Source organism: Lissotriton vulgaris, chromosome 1_1 (genome assembly GCF_964263255.1).
Source record: "Lissotriton vulgaris chromosome 1_1, aLisVul1.2, whole genome shotgun sequence".
Taxonomy (NCBI): Eukaryota; Metazoa; Chordata; class Amphibia; order Caudata; family Salamandridae; genus Lissotriton; species Lissotriton vulgaris.
Genome location: NC_141685.1, coordinates 2,109,808,086 through 2,109,828,181, shown reverse-complemented (window position 1 = coordinate 2,109,828,181; position 20,096 = coordinate 2,109,808,086). Strand labels below are relative to the sequence as shown.

Below are 20,096 nucleotides of genomic sequence, written 5' to 3'. Positions count from 1 at the left end.
AAATGTGACGGTTCACCCTGTTCATCATACCCTTTTCATCTGCCGTATTAAAAGTCGGTTGAACCTCCAACTTTCCGTCGAAGGAGCCTTTTTGGATCCATTGACTGAAGGTTTTCTTTGACTTCCAGAGTGAGTAGGAGCAATCAAAGGAAGGGCACTTATTTAGGGTGAAGAGTATGATGTCCTTTTTTTCTGTCCACCCTCAGCTGAAACCTTGTGGCGAGCGACACAAAAAAAGAAAGGATTCCTACACCTTGTGAGAAGACATCCTGGGTGTGGGGAGTCATTATTTTTTTGTTTTTCAATAACAAACTCCCACTTAGAGATTTTTTTTCTGAAAAACTAAATTTGGTAAAGTTGGTTGGACAGCAATCAAAGCCGATGGTGGTTGTCCGTCAAATTGTTTGTACTTTGACAGGAATCGCCATGACGGTGGCTCATATCAAGGTACAGAGATCATTAATATGCCAGTGGTAATCTAAAAATTTGGCAGATAATAGTCTGCCAGGGTGGTGGATGTCATTTCCTCTGCCACCCTTACGGGCAGAGTGCCATTCATCAACTTCTAAATATGGCCTTGGATTATTAACATGCAATCACAGAATGACAGAGTAGCCAAAATAGTCTGAGAGTTCTGTACAAACTGGTGGGAGAACATTTTATATTTTTCCTGTCCTGCACCACCATGTTAAAAGACCACATTGGAGACTAACTGCACAGTGGGTGTTTCACAAAACCTGCAGCTTGGAAATGCTTAAGTATATAGAGAGCGCATATGCACACTCCCCATAAAAACCCTACATTTTAGTACATTTACAGTGCTGCTACAAGCGAGGTCTCTTTTCCAAAATAAGTTATTTTTATGCAGCTTTTTATTACATGCAATGTATGATATTTTTCTTAAACATCAAATATGGGTCGTTCCTAGGATTCTGTACACTCAGAATTAACACCATCAGTGCTGCAGCAATTCCCCCTCTGTGTTGCAGATACTTTACTCCCATTGTTCATGACGAGCTCAGCTCATCATGAGCACACGAGCAGTGTACTGCATGACGAGCTCAGCTCGTCATGAGCATCGAAGGGGTTAAGTATGTGTCTGGTTACAATTCAAATAGATTCAGCTACGGATAGAATGGGTGGCCAGAATTAATATCTCCGGCCAGTATCCCCACTACAATATCACAAAAGATCGCAAATTATTTTAACCAGGATGCGGACTACCACGCACACAGTGTTATGAAGCCAAAATATGTACACAGCTATCCATCAGGTCCCTTTTCTACTTGTTCTACCCTGCTTTAAGTTGGCGGGAAATGGATGAGCGGTATCACTGTCGGTCTAGTAGTGGGGTGGAGTATCATGAGCACATTTGTGTGCACGGCAGAGCTTGGACCAGCTGGGGCCATATTTCATGCTCTTGGCTTAGTGTTGGAGTGGATTGGTTGGAGGTTGGGGTGTTTTCTACCAGCAGGCCCAAAGACCCACATTCGAAATTATTGGGTGTTTTTGCACAGAAAAATCAAGCCTGGTATTCCCATAACTGATAATGCTGCAATCGGAGCACTGAGTCAGCTGTGATCAAGTGGTGCAATATCCCCCCCAAGATACCACTCCATCCAACTTGTATTCAGGCCCTATTCGGTAAGTAGGAAAGATAGAGCTCAATGCATGTAGAATAAGGACAGAAGCTATGTTAGGAAGTTGGTATTGTAACAAAAAGTATCCATAAAAAAAGGACAACTTGAAATAATACCAGGTGGCCTCTAGGGTTAGAGGCAGCATCCGCACAGTGGCTGTGGCAGGATCCATAAGAAAGAGTAAGATCTTTCATCAACTTTCCAAAATATCCTTTCATTACAAATGCTAAATTTAACTGTGCTCACCTGTGATCATTATATCTGGGTGCTCACAATTTTAAATACTTTCAACTAAAGGAAAAGCTAGATGCCATTTCATCCCATAGTTTCATAACCATGTATGCAGTCATTGGACAACCTCAGTCTCTCTTTAGTGATGGAAGATTTAGTACACTCATGACAACATTGGAATAAGGCATGGCCAAGAATCCATCCCCGCAGCATATTGGGAAATGGTCAAAACCACGAGATACTGTTGCCACATAAGGCAGCCACTGTAGAGGGATTTCCTTGATAATAAGGACAAGGCCGCTATGGAATCCTTTTGAAATCTCATCACTAAGCCTCATGATCAGAAGCTCTACCACCAGGTTAGAATAGGCACGCTGCCATTAAGATATTTTACTAGTAAATGGCACCCTGCTAGTTGTGACAAGTGTATATTCTGTCAAGACCACATTGAGACCATAGATCACTTTCTATTTGCTTGTCCTGCTTACCACCTGCCTAGGTTAAAATGGCTTAAACCAGTATGCATGTCTATGAATACAAGGTTGGCGATGGTTGCAAGCAGAATCCTAAAATCAGACACCACCGCCCTCATTGTGGTTGCTGTGACAAAGTTTTTAAGCTGGGCATGGGCTATTCGCAAAAAAAAGGGGGGGGGGGGGGGGTAAAGTAGTACATAGAGCCAAGATGGGCCCCACTCTATAGGAGTCTGAGCTATTATCTGTATTGCCCTGTTACCATACGGCAGACAACCTGTTTCCTTTTCAAGCACTTGTTGTCGGAAACTAAGTTTGCACAAAGTTTTTATCAATCTAAATCCTTTTAAGATATCGTGTTATTATGTACATTTATCTATTTTTTAATCTATGGTGTTTGGAGTAGTAATTCTGTATAATATTTACATGTATATGCTGTATTTTAAGTGAAGGAGTACTTGTTTTAATTTTGGATACATTTGTCTTTTATGATGATTAATTGAAATAAAGACTTCATTGAATTGAACTGAATTGAGTATATCTGGGTGCTCACAATTTTAAGTACTTTCAACTAAAGGAAAAGTTAGATGCCATTTCATCCCATAGTTTCATAACCATGTATGCAGTCATTGGACAACCTCAGTCTCTCTTTAGTGATGCAAGATTTAGTACACTCATGACAACATTGGAATAAGGCATGGCCAAGAATCCATCCCCGCCACGCGATGCTGTACTCCTGGTGTGCCGCAGCAAAGGAGCTGAAGCAGAATGATAATTGTTCACTAAGGAGGAAGGATTTCAATGGGGAATCAATCTGCTTTAATGTGTATGTATATTATTTGTTGTAGGACAAAATGTGATGTTAGGTTGTAAATACCAGTCTTTACTCGGTATTGCAATGGCACATCATGCACTGTAAACCATACAACGTGTAGCAACTGTTTTAGATTTAAGAGGTGATAACAGGGACTATCTCTGATTTGTAAGTTCCCGTGTTCTGAGGAATAGGCTATAATGGGTGAACTTTTGAGATGGCTAGAAACTTGGAACAAGATCTGCTCTGGTGACCTTAGCACTTGGTATTTGGTGTACAGTAGAAGGACAGCTTCTACTGCTGGTTTAGACATAAAGGGCTAATGAATTTTAATAAAAGCTTTAGCTTGCGAGAAGTATTGCCAAAAAAAGGTATCTCTGATATAATATTTTAGCATAAGCCTGGATATTCATATAGAAGTAGGATTCAAAAATAAAGTTAAGGTGGGTTCTAAGTCTAGATGAGGACATATGCGTAGTTTAATAAGATTACTTCGTTTTTCACATGGATAATTATAAAAGGCTGTACATGAGGTGGGAGTCCCTCTGAATGTTAATCTGAGCACTTCATTGCTTGCCTAAAAGTGGGACAGAGGCTACAAAGCCAGAATTCATTTTACTTACAAAAATCAGTTATTAATATGATGGTGGGGTCATTAGCTTACGTTCCAAAATTAAAGTACCTTTCTTTTATTTTTGAACACTACAATATCTTTAAAAGTATTACACACAGTGAAGTTTGTACTGTTAGAATTACTGCAGAGAGAACTGATGCAGACCTGCCACTATTCAGGCATGCTTCCACTGTCTTGTAGAATCTTGCTGTCATTGACTGCGTGGACGAGAGATGAAAGCAAAGCTACTGTGAATGTAGTGTTTGTTTGTGTTGTAGAAGATTGGCATTCTCTGATATACTTGACATCAGAGTGAGACTCAGACATATCTTTGTGTACACTATCTCTGATCCTATGCCAATGTAATAAAATACAAACCCAAAGAGATCGGGTACAATAGTGCTATTTACCCTGACACTCATGGCCTGAGTGAATCAGAGCTATGGTCCCTTCCTCCTTAGCAGTTTATTGAAAGTTTACTGACTGCAACTGAGCATGAAGTACTTAGACTGCAATTCAGACGCACATGTGACTAAACGGGAAAACATACACTGGAAATATTTGGAATGATTGCCAGAGGGAATTATCAAACATTACCACTTATCCAGACATTGAAGCCACCGCCCAGAGTCTTGTAGAATTGTGCCATTGCTGTCTGTGTAATGGGTAAATGAAAGGAAAAATGCTGTGAACTGGATAATATGTGAGCAGGTCAAGTCTCTGACAACCCTGAGGTGACAGTGAGACACTTTTAATGTTCTCCTGTGATATGTGATAGTCTTGAAAAACACTGGAAGTCAGTTTGAGGAAAAGGTTGGTAGATGTGTTAGGAGATCCCCACCGACCAGTAAGCAGGGGAACACTCAGCCTTTTGAACAATATCACCAAAGTTCCTGTGTGAAACTACAGTGGTGAAAAACCTAATATGATCTACTTACACACCCAGTAGTGTTCTTTGGAAGAACGGATGCCCTTGTAGGAGGTCTGACATAAGACATGTCAATTTGCCAATTTATTTTTGATAGAGTTTGCCAGCAAGGGGCGTGAGACTCAGTCATCCCTGCTTGTACACCATCTCTGATTACGTGACAGTATAATTGAAGGAGAAGCAGTTTGATGTTGCTAGGATTGCACCCAAAGTGTGTGGCACAATAATGTTATTCAACCTTATACTCAGGGGCTCAGTGACACACATAAACAAAGAGACTGCTTTAATGCTTTGAAGTTTATTGAAAGTAAAGAGAGTATTATGTACTATGTCTGACATTCAGGGGTACAAGTGACTTACAGCCTAATTCATGAAGCTGAATTCGGCTCGCAAAGCGCCAGATTCTGAGAATCTGGCCCTTTGCGAGAGAGATTTTTGCATATGGGATTCATCTTCCCAAATGCAAAAATCAGTAATTGCGTTTTCGCAAATTTGCGATGGATTACATTTAAGGAATCTCTATTTGAGATTCCTTAAATGCAATTCATCATCCATTTAAAAATTGTGAAATCGCAATTTCGGGCCGCTATTTACCGCGAGGTCAAACCTCGTGGTAAATAGCGATAACTCAGAAAAATGCTTTTAAAAGTATTTTTCTGATTTGCATGTTGCACACACACATGTCCTTTGGACATGTGTGTGCACAACCCCTGTTCATATTAGCATTTAAGGGGTGCTACAGGGTGTCCTTTGGACACCCCTGGCACCCTTTCAATCGCTATCTTATTTGCGATTAGCTAATTGCTAATCGCAAATAAGGAATGCTCCCCATTCATTCCTACGGGCCTTTTGGCCCATAGGAATGAATGGGGAGTTATTCCTTATTTGCGATTAGCAATTTGCTAATCGCAAATAAGGAATTAGTAGGAATCGCATTATTTTTGCATATTCCTACATGAATCCCGTTTTGCGAGTCCTTAATAGCGATTCGCTATGAATCGCTATTAGGGGCTTGCAAAACGGGAGTATGATGAATCAGGCTGTATGATGTCATGAACCTAAACGCTAAGGGACACAATCAGACATCTTCAGAACTGTAATGTCAATCACTGTGCCGAATTCATATAGAGCAGAAAACTGTGATGTAGTGAGAATCACTGTCAGAAAGAACTGTAACAGGCCTGCCACAATCATATACAATAAGGCACACACCCAGAGCTAGAATTGTTCTGTCACTCTCACTGTGCGAATTTAATGATAGGAAAGCTGGTGTTTTGTTCCTGGCATATTGTGTTGGATATAGGAGTAGAGATTGGTAGGGTTTGAAAGCTTTGAAGTCACATTGAGACTATTTAACACTTTCTGTGACTGAATCCGTGATAGTCTCGAGGAAGTAAAGCACTGAAGTACTGTTTGGGGGAGTGGCAGAGAGATCTGTTAGGAGACAGTCACTGAGTTGACGAACACTAATTCATATACATGAACAACTCCATCAAAACAGACGGTGTGAAACTAATGAGAAGAACCTAATATAACACTCTTCTAATCAACCCCAGAGGTGTTTCTTAGAAGATTTATGCACACACCCCATTTGCCCATACCAGCACTCGGGGCCACAGTCGGGGTTTGAAGGAGTGCTAGTACGCAAAGCGTAGCGCGAGGCAGACGGTGTCAAATGCAAATCAAAGTTTATGCACAAACCCTAATCTCCATACTAGCATTCAGGACCACAATCAGGGATTCGGGGGCTGCCCAAAAAGTAAATGAAAGTAGAGTGAAGCAGAGGGTGCCTAGCTCAGCTACGGGTTGACACTCACCTATACCAGCACTCATAGCTAAAGTCATAGATTTGGGGGTTCAGCCATAGAAATATGACACTTGAGGTCTCGCTGACACACATTTTGGAGCCCTCTGTGAGTGAATCTGTGAAACTGTGGTGAAGGAAAAGCATTGTGATATAGTTCAAGAGAATGGTGTGACAGTAACATGTGTTAAGATATAGTTAGCTGTTTACATTTTTGGATTTGTGGTTCTTTTGCATTTGTAGACGGGGAGCTAACCCAAAATTTATATAGCAACATGGGAAATTACCTAGGATATGTGGAGGCTCTGTGAATACTTAAAAACAATTAAATACAAAAATGAACTGTTTTTACAGTGAGGAATGCTTCTGGATTGTTAGAATTTTTTAAGGTACAATAAGAGGTAGTTAATAGATAGGATGCAGATTTAGTAAAATATCATTAAAATGAGTTCCTTTTGTCACTATTTAACAAGTATAATTAAAACAAGTGCATTTTGTTACAGTATAATGAGTTCAATACATTATGAAATGTAGTTTGTGAAATAATTATTTTATACAGAAAAGATTGTTCTGTGAAATAGCAATTAATTTTCAGGTTCGCATGTCATGAAGATCAGTTTATACATGGTGACCTTTTGTCCTCACTAGAAAGTGAGAATATGCTCTAATTTGGTATCTATGGCAACAGATGTATTGTAGTCAGGTTCTTGTTTTTATTGGTTCTAATTAGTAAGGTTAGAACAAAGTGAACCAATTGCTTTGTTTCCCAGTAAATTTTAAAAACAACTACTCTGCAATTGTTTGTTAAACCATAAACCAGAAGAACCATAAAAATCTGCACATTGCCTTTTGAAGTTGAGTGCTACTCTGAGGCTGACAGTGGTGGCAAATGAGTTCACCTCTCAGACTGTTCATGGTGTTCACATATGTGACTGAATCTGCCTAAGAAGACTTTTAGTATTATTATTTTCATTACTTTTAAAAGCTTCTTAGGGTAGGAGAGCATGTACTTTTGAACTGATAATAGTATATATATATACATAATAGGCATTTAATGTATTGCATTACTCTGTATCCATTGTGATACAGTCTGAAGAAAGATATACTAATTTAGAAACTAAAAATCTAAAACATGAGGAAAATGTAATTAAAGCCAAAATAACTAATATGCTACCAGAACAAAACAAATAATTTTAAGCAGTAGGTCATTAATTGGAAAAGGGAAATTTAAATAACATTACCTACTGGTATTCTGATTGTGAAAGATTTTGTAAAATTCTTTTGAAATTATTATTTAGACAGCTGATTGCTAGTGTGTGTAAAGTTTTATGTGGGATGTATGACTGCTTCCTCACTGTAGAATCGTCTGCATTAAAATATAGGAATCCCTTACTGTTAATTGGAGAATGCATTGGAGTCAGTGGCGGTATATATAAACTGGTGTATACCATCAACAGTCTGTTGCTCACTATAGCTGTGGTTTAATGTGGCACTTTGTTTCATAAGTATTTGGAGCGTGTAGTGTACTATTTCTTTTCTATTTCAATAATTTAGTAATTTCATGTTACTGGACATGTTGTGCTGTAGTAGCCACTTTGGTAACTCTAGGCTGGCTGTTGTGGCTTTAGTTTTCAATATATGATGGTACTTTTAGATGAGATAAACAAGTGCGAGTGTGTAACTCAGAGTGTTGTACTTGAACCCAATATCTGTAAAAGAAAGATATCCATAGAGATGGTAGAGTCTTTGAAAGGTGCTGGGCATACAAAGAAAAAGCTAGAGACTATGCACTTCCTGTTCCTTGTTGTAAGTGTTCAAATTGTAAATTCATGTATAAAAGGTAAATAGAATTAATACTGGACTGGAACCGCAGAGGAAGGACTTTAGGAGAGAATTGTTTTATTACAGGGAAAAAGGTTTTATGTATTAAATGGAATGATTGTGCATTGGTGTGTGAGTTTATATTACTGAGAGCCCTGAACTCACAATATATTTGTAACAGAAGGATACGCAATGTGATGGTGATGGTAGTGAGTTGTACTGATGGAGGCCAAGCAAACAAAAAGCTGGCGACTATGCAGCTGTTAGCATTTACTGCAGGAGTAGAAATAATAAATTATTCAATAAACAAACTTTCTCCTTTTAAACAAGATAAATACCATCCTTACAGATTGTTATAGCATCAGGAGAAATCCAATACAAAATCGTTTCTCCTTTAATGATAGTGGGGAAAAAGCTTGTATGTATGGACATTTATTTCCATTTCTGTTAGTGTCTAGGGCCATAGTAACAAGGACCCAAAAGTGGATAAACCAGTACTGGTGTCATACATTTGACTATTTTAGGGTTGCAGCATAGAATAGTCCAAGGTATAGTGAAGGAGATGAGGCGGGTTGAATATTCAAAGGACATTTTATACAAGAATAATGATTGATATTAGGACTGTGCAGTCAGTTTATTTTATGAAAGAAAAATTTTACAGTATATCTATTAACGCTATAATACCCATAAAAGTAAGTTATAAAGTGAAGACTAGAAGTTTGTATGATACTCTGAGGTCTGTTGTTGATCTCATATAAAAATATCTCTCAAAGAACGTTTAGCTATTTCGATCTAATTACTATAAAAGTAGGCTTTTGGCCCTTTTTTTTTTTTAAGACATTACTCAACTTTTTTTTCTAATGGTCACCAAATGTATGAATCTGTATACTTTACAACTGTTCACTTTGTCTTTTAAGTGACACAGTAGTTACAAGGGGGAGTAAACTTTTTCTTTGGAAGAGCTAGATTGTTGAGAGTGGCTATCATCCATTGCTTAAGTGATGGCATCCTCTTAAAAGAAAACAGTAGCTTTTCTTTGTTGTCTTTTAGGATTCTCTGCAATTTATCATTGCTAACCAATGCTAAAGTGCAGAGCTCTCATTGAAACATCATAGAATTGGCTTACACCAAAGTGTTCTATTTAGTCTCTAGTACTACATGTACCCTGGGCCTGTAAATTAAATGTTACTATTGGGCCTGCAGCATTTATTGTGCCACCCCCATAAATAGCCCTGCAAACATGTCTTAGGCCTGCCATTGCAGCCTGCGTGCACTGTTTGAAACTGCCATGTCAACCTGCCAAAATTAACCTTTTTCCTGGCCTAAACCTTCCTTAAGTAACCCCTATGGTAGGCCCTGAACAGCCCAAAGGGCAGGGTGAAGTGTATTTAAAATGTTGGACCTTGTACTTTTAAGTTTTACATGTCCAGGTAGTGAAAAACTCTTACATTTGTTTTTTATTACTGCAAGGCCTGCCTGGTACAGATAATAACATTGGAGTTACATTATTACATTTAATAAGCTGTAACCTCCTAGTAGGAGTAGGTAAACAGGTCGAGCTTGGTGTCTACAGAATTGCAATTAAAAGCTCACTTTAATGGTAAAGTCAGATTTTTAGTCACAATTCTGAAAATGCAACTTTTAGAAAGTTGGCATTTTCTTGTCCCAACCTTGTGGTGCCTGTAGCCTTTTCTCGGTTCACATGTAGTTAGCAGTTGGTCTTTGAATATTGCTCTCAGACATTAAAACAAAGGGAAGCTAGGTATTGGCAGGATGGGCCACTCTGAGTTAATGAGGGGGAGAGGCTGCACCTATCACACTTGCTCATCACACATGCTCTGCCTGAGCACTCTCACAAAGGGCTTGTCACTAGTGTTTTGTTGTCCTTTACAAGCTGGGGCCAGGACAGGGAGGAGTGTGATACCTGGCAGCTCAGAGGATGGAAACCTCTAGAAGCTCCCTCTACTTCAAAGTGGGCACCAGGTATAAATATTAGAACCTTGGACCTAACTCAGTGCATCTCTCGCATATCCAGTACACCCCTATGCTGCTCAATACTCATCACCTTTGCTGCGTGGACTTCTCCGACACATGGACTTCATATCACATATTGCAACCACTGCTGCGCGACACATCTCAAGGCATGGACAGCACCTCATCCAAAGCTGCCCATGAGAACCACCGCAGCACGACATGTCTCCACGCAAGGACATCACACTTCACAACTTTCTGGAACTGCTACTTCTCAAGGCATCTCCTCTCCTGGTCCTCGCATCACTTCTGTTGCGTGACGCATCCTCAACATGGGTCTCTGCATCTCTTCGCAATCAGGATTAAGGTCCTGTGTTCAGTGGGCCTGAATAGGTCCCTGTAGTTGGTCCGAGCTCCATCGACATCAGCCTGAATTAATAAATAATGGTTTAATTTAGCGCAAACTTTGCCAGGAGGCATCAAGGTGCTGCAGAAAGGCCACCAGACAATGGCACCTGTGGGGCTCATACTGATAGACTAGTAAAGAGCCAGGTCTTCAAGGCCTTGCGGAAGAGAGAGTGAGGTTCTTGTCCCGAAATGACAGAGGTGAGGGAGTTCCAGAGCCTAGCAGCGGCGACAGAGAAGGCACTGCCCCCATCTGACTTTCTTAAACCTGGGGCCTATCAACAGATTTTTATTGGCTGACCTAAGCAGCTTGGTAGGAACGTAATAATGGAAAAGACCGTTTATACCTTCTGAACCAAGATTGTAGAAGACCTTGTGAGTTAGACAAAGAGCCTTAAACAGGATTCTCTTGTTTAAAGGAAGCCAATGTAACTCAATAACAGTGGCCGAGACTGAGTGGAATTTAGGAAGGTCCATCACCAGTCTGGCTGCGGCATTCTGTACCAGCTGCAGACGATGAATGAGCCCTTTGTTAATACCCAAATAGAGGGCATTACAATAATCTAGCCTTGATAACACTAGGGCAATGACTGCCTGATTTTGAGAGGTGAAGGAAATAAATTGCGACATTTTCCTAAGAATCCTGATAGTCCCGAAGCAGGTAGACAGCATTCTATTAATCTGGGGGCCCAAAAGGAGAGAGTTGTCCACAATGACACTAAGATTTTTTTCTTGGGACACTGGGTAGGGACTGGGGCCAAGCGTGTCAGGCCATCAGGCGTTGGACCAGAAATGCTGTTGGTTTCCAAAGATCAAAACCTCAGTTTTGTCTCCGTTAAGTCTGAGCCTGAACATGTGAAGTTCTACCGGCCCGGTGTGACCAGATAACCACAGTTAGTGCTTAGTACTGTTTGGCGCTATTTTTACTAAAATCTTAAAACTTGCATATCTCTGGTTCTACTGATTGTATTTTTGTTGTTTGGTCCGGTTTTATTTATTAACATGCATTCTATTTTTCAAATTTGGTGTGTAATTTTTCTTGTGTAATGTTTTCACTTTGTTTCTGTTTGAAGTGCTGACAATAATTTCCAAAATTGCCTTTAAGTTAAGCCTGACTGCTCTATGCCAAGCTACCAGAGGGTTTGCTTGTAACTTCACTCTGACAACGATTGTGGTTGCTGTTTGAGTAGGGTTTCACCCCCTCAAGTAGTAACCCAATTTGTTGCTAGGTTGCTCTCTAATCAAATATTATTTAGTAAATGATATCACTGCAAGAACCTACTTGTGACCTCCCTCAATATTCCGTCTCCTCGCTAGACAAGATTCTCAACTTTGCAAGCAGAACCATATTCAGTCTCCTCAGGTACACACCCACCATTTCCTTACTTCATGAAGTAGGGTGTCTGCTAAAAATATGTTTTTGAACAAACTGTTGGCAATTGTATACAAAGTGGTTCACTGTAACTTTCTGGACTACCTTACCAATATACGACCCCCTACACACCCACCAAAAATAGGTCAAACAAAACTTCCTGGTCATACCCAAGAAACCTAGACCATCTTTAAGGTTCGATCCCTCAAATGTCCAGGTCCCCATCTCTGACATTCACTGACCCTTCCTCTCCTCCCTCGAGACCTGAACCTGCTCCACCTGCCCAACTGGCTGGAGGTACTGTAGCATGGGCGGCATTAGATTTCGGCGTATTACCAGAGCCAAAGCGTGCTACTGGCATGACGCCACCATCCAGAAACTGCCAGCCAGGTGGGGAAACTTGCAATAATACAGGCGGGATCCTACCAGCATTTTCTGCACCACCGGTTGACGGTAAAACCACCCAAGTTGTAATCAGCCCTTCTGTTTCTAATGCCTAATCTCTAATGTTGCCATCCTTTGTGATTGAGGGTCAGGTACCTGCTTTTGGCGGTGATACCTGGCTCTCTGACAACACCGATGCGGATGCTGTCTCCGCCCTCCTCCCTGGCTACCTCATCCAAACCCTCCATAGACCAAGAGGAAGGGGAGGCGGGTTGGCCATAATCTACCGGGAACATCTCACCTGCAGAACCAGTGACGCCCAAATCGATGATTCCGAAAGCTGTCACTTTTCCCTTCAATCCTCTCCGACGCACTCCCTCTCGGGACTCCTGATCTATCGGCCCCCAGGTACGCTTGGGAAATTTCTCAATGCAGTCACTGAAACGGCTTCGCAACTAGCCGCCTCCGTTTCTGACTTTCTCATCGTTGGCGACCTAAACCTCCACTTTACAGATCCCACTGACCGGTCTGCCTCGGACCTACTAGCGGACCTCCTGTCAATCAATATCAGGTTGGTCAATAATGAGCCCACCCACGATAAGGGACACCTGTTAGATCCCGTCCTCACTAATGCCAATATCACTACCGGCCCTCCTCTGCCACTACCATGGACTGATCACCTTTTAATCCCCATTTCATGGGAGGCCCCTTCTGTTTCCACCCAGTCGGCGAAAATCAAAATCACCGACAGACGATGGCATAAACTCATACCGTCAGAATGGTCGGACATCCTCTCCAACACTACCCCAGCGCTTTCCCCCGACGCCATAACGGCCGATGAACAGTTTCGCTCCTGGATCACTTCCTCTCTGGACACCCTGATCCCCAAAACCTCCACCCTCAGACACAACAAACGTATACCCTCTGCCCCATGGTATACTCCAGAGCTCAAGTCGCTGCGGCAGGACTGTAAAAGAGCTGAACGATCATGGCGAAAGGAGAAATCCAACACTAACAAGGACGCCTATTCCACCTCCTTATCAGCCTATAAATCCTTGATCGAAAAAACAAAAAGTCAATTCTTTCAGGAACGAATCGAAAAAGCCGCATGTTCAAGCAAAGAAACTTATACCATCCTGAAAGAACTCCTTAAGGTCCCCGACCCCGCACCCAGAAACTCCCCAGACCCAAAGGCAGACCAGGAAAAATGTCACCGGCTAGCCAGCTTCTTTCAAGAAAAAATACAAAAAATTCTTGATTCCATCCCTTCAACCAATTCGAGCGAGGCGGACGATCCCCCCGATACTTCGATCGCCCCGCGCATAACTTCCTGGGGACAAATAACCAACGAAGAAGTTGAAAACACGCTCAAATCCATCAAAAGCGGTTCTCCTAGGGATCCCGCACCGCTACGGACCCTCAAGGAAGTTGCCCCCACCATCATCCCCCCCCTCACCCATCTGATTAACGCCTCTTTTCAACAAGGAGTTGTTCCCCCTAGTTGGAAAGCGGCAGTCGTGAAGGCACTGTTAAAAAAAACATCCCTGGACCCAGCTGAATTGGCCAACTACCGACCAATATCCCTCCTCCCCGGGACCAGCAAGGTCGCCGAGAAACTGGTGAATAAGAAACTCTCCCAGTCTCTTGAAACCAATAATCTGCTAAAAAATTCGCAGACAGGTTTCCGCCCAGGACAGGGCACCGACATCGCCCTCCTGGCAGCAGTGGAGGAGGCCAGAGCGCTCTTGGACGAGGGAGGATCAGTGGCAGTGATCCTCCTCGACCTAAGCGCGGCCTTCGACACCGTCAACCACCAACTCCTGGTCAAACGGCTAAAGAAGGTAGGAGTAGAAGGCACTGCTCTATCCTGGCTTTCCTCCTTTCTGTCCCAACGCTCCTTTCAGATCTGGGAGAATAACACCCGCTCCTCCGACACACCCCTCCAATGTGGCGTGCCTCAGGGCTCCTCCCTGAGCCCCACATTGTTTAACATCTATATGTCCCCATTGGAGGAGGTCGTCACCCCGTTCGGAGTGAGCATTGTCAGTTATGCGGATGACACACAACTAGTTGTCTCCCTTTCCCACCCTAGTCAACAGCCTGCGGACTTATTCAACTGCTTGACGCAGATCCAAGGGTGGATGAATAACTCAGCATTAAAGCTGAATGGCTCTAAAACTGACATTCTCCTTCTGGGTCAGAAAGGAATCACCTTCCCTTTGAATATCTGGCCACCCTGTTTGGGACCCCCCCCTGCCCCTAAACAGGAAGTAAAAAGCCTTGGAGTATGGATCGAAACAGACCTCTCATTCACCACGCAGGCCAAAAAAGTGGCGGGCACCTGCTTCGGGCTGCTCAAATCAATGAGAAAGATCCTGCCCCTTCTTCCACCCACATCGCAGAGACTCCTCATCCAAGGCCTCATACTGTCCAGGCTTGACTATAGCAATGCTATATACCTGGGCGCACCCGAAGCAACCCTAAACAAACTACAGAAAATCCAAAACGCCGCCGCCCGGATCCTCACGCACACCCCTGCCAGAGCTTCAGCCAAACCTGCTCTGAAGCTCCTTCACTGGCTCCCGGTGAGGGAACGAGTAATTTTCAAGGCTTTGAGCCTGGCCCATAGATTAATGCAGAATCAGGGCCCTCCCATCCTGAGGAAATTTATACAACCGTATAAAGCCCCTAGATCCCTTCGATCGGACAAGGAGTCCCTCATCATCTTGCCCAGATACAAAAAAGCTCGCTCGGGCGGAAGACGTTTCTCGATCCACACAGCTCGCCTATGGAACGCTCTCCCCCGAGAACTGAGGAAAGAACCGAACTACCTGCGATTCAGGAAACGACTCAAAACTCACCTGTTCCCTTGATTTTTAACCACTTCTGTTTCAAAAAGAAAAATTTCTGTCCCCCCCCTTCTTCTCACCCCCGACCCCACAGGTGTAGGGATCTTTAGCGCTGGGATACCTCAGGGTGACTACGCGCTCTATAAAAATTTTTAATAATAATAATAATAAATGTATTGACAGTGCACCCAAGCGTTTTTTTTTCATTCAGTTAATGTGTGCTATTGCTATATGATTTGATCAAAATTTGGGAACTGAAAAGACCTGGTAGAAGTCTGAAATAATACATGTACATAGTGGTGCTGGTGCAGTTTTAGAGTGGAGGAGCTGCCACAAATGCTATATCACCGTCCTCATAGGGATTCTGAAAAAAACATTATCACAGAAATATCAAGTGTTGCACAGGAGCCACACCCATTCAGAAAATGTGGAAGGGTGTAATATGTAGCTGGTGTTACATTTAGGAGCAGAGTGCCACAAATATATTCCTAAAGCATGGCGTGGTAGCACACTGTCACATTTGTCATTGAAATGACCTATAAATTTGCACCGACATACAGTTTTATTGAGAAAACGAAATAGACCAGAAACGTTAACGTGTAGAAATACCTCCATTGGTGTTCCTCTAACAGTTTATTTATTTTCAAATATCTGTATAGTTTAATTATAGGTATTTAATGCTAGAAAAAATAACATTATATAGTCCATACTTTTAAAGTCCCTGTACTTAAGGAAGATTGTCACAGTTCACTTTATAAAATCCTCTCTCTTAGCAGTAAGAGAAAGAAAAGTAAACACTAATCTTAATGTTAAAAGTGTAAGCATAAATTTGTCCGATTAGCCTGACATTTTCACCTATATCTTTGAAGTGCACAGTAAATGTGTCAAGATATAAATAAAGTTTAAAGTTATCTTTAATGCTCATTAACCTTCAGACCTTCAGCATGATTATTTTGGGGTGCTCCAGCTCCCCCTCATTCCCTACTTCCAGCGACTATGCATGGATGGATTACGTATGAAAGCCAGGCAGACAGTACCTGCCCAAGATGACATACTTGTTTTCAAGAATTACAACACATTGCTCACACAGTCAATAATACATCTGAAACTTTTGTGTTCCAAGCCCAGTTTAGAGCTATCAACAAAACATTTGTTGTTAGATGTGAAATCAATATTATTACAATAGAATCAATCCTCTCCCTGACCATTGGGCACACTTCCTACAAAACACTTGTGCGATCTCTCTGGGAAGTAATGACAGAATGACAGAGTTTTGGTAAGATCAATATGACAACCTTTAAGAACAAAATACCCTTAGCTCACAATGTAGGGAACACCAATACTGTTATGGAAGGCTATCACTGAGTGGCATTTTTGTGAACACTGAGATCAAAATGCTATTATTCACTGCTCTGAATTCAGAGCATTGAAAAAAACAGACTCAAACAAGGTAGTCCGGTAGGTTCTAAACATTTCCTACCTTGGTCTCCAGCGACCAGAGTGACTTAGTGAAGAGAGGTTGCTACTCTTGCTACCAGCTGCCACCCCTGCTAATGGCTGTAGGTCTGTATAAAACTGCAAATAAAAGATGATCGAGTGTCACTCTGACATCAGCTTTCGCTTCACTGGTATTAATGCAATGACATCTCTCTGATTGAACAATGGGAGTGGCAATTTAGGTTTAGGCGGGGGAACGGCCAAAGAGGTGGTGGTGCAATTTGATAGCACGCCAGATATTTTTGTTTAATCAAGAATGAATGTTAGTTCAGAGAGTGCCACGTGAGAGGTATTTTGTTGCAATTTGGGCAAGGGGATGGAGTTTACTGCTGAGAGTGGTGGGGGCCGGTAGTAGGACACAAGTTATTTATTACATTTAGATAGGGGAAGGGTGAATAATAGGAAGAGTGATGGGGGAGTACAGGGAAAAATATCAAGTGACAGGGCACATTTATTTATAAAAGTACATTAGTGGGGATGGATTTTCAGTAAGGTAAGGCTATGATATGCATGGCTTCCTCATTACTCCTTTGCCCCAGCTCTGCTGATTCGAGAAATCAGAGGAGTAATGAGGAATCCATTTGATCGGGGGATACAAAAAATAAAATTGTAGAGAGATAGTTGTCCAAAGGATGAAGCTATCCACCTAGGGTTCAAAATTACATTATAAATAACTTTGGTGTCACTCACAATGCTTATTTGAAGTCAGTTAAAACACTACAATGGGGGGGGGCGTGGCTTGGACGCCGAGGAGGGATGGCGGCTTTCATGTGAGCTCTGCTCTGCTGCGGACCTCCGTTCGCATACTCCGGACCTCAGCTGTCACCCTAAGGAGCCTAACCAGCGCTTTCCTTTGTCGGAAGGTGGCATGGACATGTGAGACACTTGGGTTCCTGGAACGGAAGCATTTTGTACAAGTTTTCTATGCCAGTAATTTCTTCAGCTGCTGCAAACGCGAGCGGCCGCCATTTTGTGCTGCCGAGCCCGCATTTATGCCGCTACTCACAATAATTACTCATGCGACCTCTTCTCAGCTTGTTTAGTTACTCGCGTGTCCACCAGGGCTTTTTAATTAGTCTTTGGGTGGTATAAAACGCGATAACCTCTGTCAAATTTATGCTGGCACATACACATAATGCTTTTACCTTTTTCCTCATATGGAAAATAGCTGCCATTTTACAGACTATTCTAATGAGCTTTGGATGTACTGCAATATATTGCTATGATATTTTATGGCTGATACTTTACTAGTTTTCATGAATGGCTATATTTTTGCTACAGAAATATAACATATCTTGACTGCACTTATCTTTATACCTCAGGGAATGCTCTCCTTTTCCCCTGTCATTTTTCTTTTAAAAAGAAATAACAGCTATTTTTGAATTGGTGTTTGCTGAAGTCTTTCGACCGATTCTTTGGGCATTTCTTCGCATTGCTACACCTGACTAGTCATATCCAAGTGCGTTGTCAGTGTTTTCTGCCTAGAAATTATTTTCTTTTTTTTAAAAAAAAATTTTATTGAGAATTTTCCCCCCATTTTATAACATGAGCAGGGCACATTAATTGCAGTACTTTGAAACAAAGGATTATACAGAAAAAACTCATACATTCAAACAAAATCTAAACTCTTTCTTAATCTTTTAAGAATCTACTCCAGACTTCCATCGGATAAAGGGTTCCCAGATTTGCACACCCAACTTCCTACCCTTTTTTCCCTTTCTAGCATATATGGCTGTTTCCAATTTTTGTATTGACATTACTTTTCCTAGCCATTGGTGATATGATGGTGGGTTAGGATCTAACCAAAGAGAAGCCATTAATAATCTCAAAATCGCCATTGCCACAAATATAACATTTTTACAATTCGAATGTTCGACAACACTTATCCCCAATAACATAGTGGATGGTGTTAACTCTATTGTTGTTGTCATTGCACTTGAAAGAAGTTCACAATATCTTGCTTCAATTTATCTAAGTGGGGACAGATTGTGAAAATGTGTATCAGACCAGCATCTATACTACCGCATCTAAAGCATGAAGTACCTGATGTACCGCCCCACTGAGCAATCTTCGCCGGCGTATAATATAGATGATACAACATCTTATAGTGCTGGGCCTGAAGGGACGAAGAGCATAGCATTTTTCTCCCAATTTCCAATGGCTCAGTAAAGATGTCCCCGCCCATTTCCAAATCTGAAGACCATTTGTCCACCCATTTCTCTAGGTCATCTTTCTTTAGATTTGTCATTTCTAAATAGAACCTTTTAATAGTGCAATCGGAACCACTTTCTATAAGGTCCAACAATGTACTTCTTTCAAAACCCAATGCGCCTCCTTGTTTTTTCAAAAGGCAGCTTCTTATTTGGAGATATTTAAAAAAGTGTTTTGTATCCAAAATAAAACTGTTTTGCAAATCCACAAATTGAAGCATACCTTGAGGACCCATCATATCACCAACTTTTCTTATCCCCCGATTATCCCACTCTTTAAAGACAATACCCGAGAAAACCTCACTAGGTAAGGAGGGATTTTCCTTTAATCTGGTATATAAATTAAACTTCCCAATTCCCACCTTCTTTGACATTCCTTTCCATATATTATATGCAGCCATTACTGTCTTAAAACGTGTTCTTTTGTAATAGCTACCCTCCGTAAATCTTAAAAAGACATTTTCAGCATTTATACCGAGAACCAAACCATAAATTGCAAGCGACCCAAGCTTATCCCAACCCTCCATTTCGGCCCCTCCGATCAAACCAACCATGTATTGCAGTGCTGCTGCCCAATAATATTGCTTTAGATCTGGTAATGACCAACCTCCTCTCTCTCGTGGGAGCGACATAAATCTCAATGCCCTCCGCGTCTTGCCTTTTGCCCAGACAAAACGATTGATCATTTGTTCACAAATTTTAAACCACTTATTATCGAATAGTAATGGGATTGCTCTAAACATGTACAAGAATTTCGGCAAAATCAACATTTTAATGATATTGACACGTCCTACTAATGATAAGTGGAGATTCTTATATCGGTCAAGATCTCTCTTTACTTTGTCTATTACTGGGGCTATATTTTTTTTCCACCAAGTTATCAAGGTCAGCTGAAATATTGATAGAAATTATTTTCACTAGCCATCAGCTCAGTATCTATTTTGTATTATTTTTAAATTTTTTATTTTTTTTCTTTCTTCTCCCTTGTGTCCATTTTCAACATGGCTCATTACTCCAGTAATTCTAAAACTTCTGTGTCTGGAACAAAATCAAAAAGACCTAATATTGACCCGCCTTCGCCTAT

General features: G+C 41.4%; 1 protein-coding gene across 2 annotated transcripts in view; it reads right to left on the bottom strand.

Annotated features, from left to right (window-relative positions):
- CRACR2A (calcium release activated channel regulator 2A) overlaps positions 1-20,096 on the bottom strand; it is a 930,414-nt gene that overhangs the window by 418,129 nt on the left and 492,189 nt on the right. The gene's annotated exons all lie outside the window — the stretch shown is intronic.